General features: G+C 37.1%; 1 pseudogene; it reads left to right on the top strand.

The window, feature by feature from the left end:
* The first annotated feature begins 1,743 nt into the window (after nt 1-1,743).
* LOC127097909 (uncharacterized) lies at nt 1,744-3,535 on the top strand (annotated as a pseudogene).
* Nucleotides 3,536-3,868: the final 333 nt, after the last annotated feature.

The following is a 3,868-nucleotide window of genomic DNA, read 5'->3' as shown; positions in this document are numbered from 1 at the left end:
AATATGATTAAAAAGGGAGTTGTCACCATAAATAAGGCCAAACTTATGATTTAAGGATACACTCCAATTGAAGGAGTAGATTTTGATTAGACATTTTCTCCAGTTGCTCGTCTTGAATCCATAAGACTGTTGTTAAGAGTGGCATGTATACTAAAGTTCAAACTATTTAAAATGGATGTGAAAAGTGCCTTTTCAAATGGGTAATTAAATGAAGAGGTGTATGTTGAACAACCCAAGGGGTTCATAGATCCTACTTGTCCAGATCATGTATTCAAACTGAAGAAAGCTCTTTATTGGCTAAAGCAAGGTCATAGGGCTTGGTATGAAAGGTTGACAGAGTTTCTTGTCAACAACGGCAATATGAAATGAGGAATAAACAAGACCCTGTTTGTTAAGGTGAATGATGACAAACTCATGAGTGCTCAGATATATGTGGATGACATTGTGTTTGGTAGAATGTCAAGTGAGATGGTTCAAAATTTTGTCAAGCAGATGCAATCTGAATTTGAGACGCGTCTTGTTGGTGAATTAACCTATTTTCTTGGTCTTCAAGTGAAGCAGATGGATGATTCTATCTTCATCTCTTAAAGTAAGTATGTCAAGAACATAGTGAAAAAGTTTGGTATGGAGAATTCTAGTCACAAGAGGACACTTGCACCTACTCATTTGAAGTTATCTAAAGATGAAAAAAGTGTTAATATGGATCAAAGTCTGTACAAGAGCATGATTGGTAGCCTGTTATACCTTACAACTAGCAGACCTGACATCATATTTGTTGTAGGTGTTTGTGCAAGATATCAAGTTAAGTCCAAAATGAGTCACATCAATCAAGTGAAAAGGATTATGAAGTACATCAATGGTACAAGTGACCACGGCGTGTTATACTCTCATGGATATAATTCCATACTTGTAGGGTATTGTGATGCAGATTAGGCAGGTAGTGTAGATGATAGGAAAAGCACTTCAGGAGGTTGTTTCTTCTTAGGGAACAATCTTATATCTTGGTTTAGCAAGAAGCAAAATTATGTGTTCTTATCCACTGCTGAGGCTGAGTATATTGCAACAGGAAGCAGTTGTTCTTAGTTGATTTGGATGAAGTTGATGTTACAAGAATATAATGTCAAAGAAGATGTCATGACATTATATTGTGACAAAATGAGTGCTATCAATATCTCCAAAAATCCTATTCAACACAACAAGACAAAGCATATTGACATTTGTCATCACTTTATCAGGGGTCTTGTTGAAGATAAGGTTGTTACCCTTGAGCATGTGGCCACTGAGAAGCAATTAACTGATATTTTCACTAAGGCATTGGACGCGAATCAATTTGAAAAACTAAGGGGTGAACTTGGAATTTTCATTTTTGAGTAATAATAGCAATTATTGTTATTTAAGCATGCAATAAAAACTTTCTCTTCCCTTCATTCAATAGTGCACACTACTTAAAGGAAATCATTTCAAACTTTCCTCATTTGTTTTAAAATACGCCATCTCCTTATTTGCATCTACTCTGACGTTTCAGTTCACGTTATTCTCATAAATGTCCTGTTCTTTGTGCTTACCTATTGCCATCTCAAAATCCTCTTCTAAGTTATTTTCAAGATGTCAGAACAATCTTCTTCAACACCCATCAGCGTCTCAAAGGACAACTCAGATTCATCCCCCATGAAAGATATGGTTGCTTCCTCAACTACAATGGTGGCCCCTTCCGAGATGAACCTTGATGTAGCTCTTTTGTAAATGGTTCCATGCCCTGTCCCTATTAAAAATAAGGTGAGAACTCCATCTACAAAGAAGGCTAAGGCAACTGATGTGAGTAAGTCTTCCAAACCATTTCTTGTTGTCAAGAAAGCTCAGTATATGACAAACCTTTATGTTGAACCCATTCAATCTAATAATGTTGAATCAAATCTCAATACTTCTGCTAAAGAGGTTATTGGGTCAAAAATTATTAGTAGATTAGAACCTTAATATGAGTGAGGCTGAAAAAGTTTCCAATGATAAAAGTATTTGCAGGTTAGTGGTTATTGTTCTGAAGGAAGCTAGTCTGGTGATGTGTCGGATGTTACAACATCCTTGGCCCAAGCTGAGCATCTAGATGAAACCACCCCTGAAAACTCTATTGGTGGTTGTGATAATGACTTCATCTCAACTGAGTCTGATAAAGTTGTGTCTCTTGATAACCCTGTGTTTGTGACTCATGAGGAGAAGCAGGATATGTCTGGTGAGGAGGAAAACTATGGTAGAAGGAAAGAAAAATCCACTGTCACTATGAATGTTGATGAGTTGGACTCAGATGAAGAACTTATTGCTAAGAATCTGGCCCATGGCATTTCCAAGAGGCTGAAGAATAGAAGAGGCAAGGTTATGATGAGTGAAGACATGGGCTCTAAGACTTCCAAGAAGAAAGTTATTGTTGGTCCCACCAAAAGCTGGAGCAAAGTTGTGGCTCCTATTAGGAAGAGGAAAGAGATCTATTATAGTGAATCTGATTATAATATTGAAAATGATGTTCAAAACATCACCCCACAGAAGAAAGCAGTGGTGAGAAAGATACTTGTGAATGTTCCTAAGGCGCCTTTAGATAATATCTCATTCCACTCTGTCGATAATGTGGAGGGATGGAAATTTGTTTACCAGAGAAGGCTAGATTTAGAAAGGTAACTTGGACAATATGCAGTTGAGTGCAAGGAAATTATGAAACTCATTGAACATGCATGTTTGATGAAAAGTGTTATAGGATTTGGAAAATTCTATGAGGTGTTAGTGAAGGAATTTATTGTAAACATCCCTGATGACTGGGATGACAATAAAAGCAAGGAATTTAGAAAAGTTTTTGTGAGAGAAAAATGTGTGTAATTTTCACCTAATGTGATTAATAGGTACATGGGTAGATGTGAAGATGAACAACCTAATAGAGGTGACTGACAACCAGGCTTGCAAAATAATTACTGCAAAACAGTTATTACAATGGCCTAGAAAAGGAAATCTATTAGCTGGAAAATTAAGTGTAAAGTATGCAATCCTTCACATGATTGGTGCTGCTAACTGGGTTCCCACAAACCATACATCAACAATTTCCATTGAACTAGGGAAGTTCATCTATGTAGTTGGTACCAAGACCAACTTTGATTTTGGAGATTATGTTTTTGAACAAACATTGAAGCATGCTGGTACTTGTGCAACGAAGATGCCCATTTCATTTCCTTCACTTATATGTGGAATCATTCTCAGTCAACACCCAGATATCTTGAATAGTGTTGATGCTGTTAGCAAGAGGGAATCTCCTCTTTCTCTTTACTATAGGTTTTTTACAAGGACACATGTCCCAAATATTATCTTGACATCTGACAAAGACTTCGCCAGTTCAACCTCCAAGGTTGGTCTGATTGTTGAGTTAAAGGACACCTACAAAGCTTTGGATGATACTATCAAGACCTGCACTAAACGGAAGATCGGGCTTGAGAGACTGATCAAATCTTTAGCTGAAGAGAGTCCTGATGAGAATATGGTTGTTGATGCTGAAGAATGAAGTGAGGAAGAAGAGGATGTTGCTGCTGGAGTTGCCTATATAGATGAATCAAATGCTTCTGCTGGCATCTGAGCTGTTTGTTTTTCTGTTTGATTTTGTATGTTTTTTTGTGGGCCTTTACCATGAATATTTCACCTTTGTGCCATGGTCTATACCTCTAACTCACATGTTCTGCTACTGCTTTGATATATTGTTTTGTTTCCACTGAAGAATGTTTACTTGGTTTGTCATATTCTGGCTAAAAAGGGGGAGTAGATAATGTAGAATTATGCTCTTGAATGCTTTTTTTAATGCCTTGTATGCTCTGTGTGAAGGATGTTTCTTTGAGGGGGA

This window comes from Lathyrus oleraceus, chromosome 1 (genome assembly GCF_024323335.1).
Source record: "Lathyrus oleraceus cultivar Zhongwan6 chromosome 1, CAAS_Psat_ZW6_1.0, whole genome shotgun sequence".
Classification (NCBI taxonomy): domain Eukaryota; kingdom Viridiplantae; phylum Streptophyta; class Magnoliopsida; order Fabales; family Fabaceae; genus Lathyrus; species Lathyrus oleraceus.
Note: the sequence above shows the minus strand (reverse complement) of the source record. Positions and strands in the feature narration are given on the sequence as shown.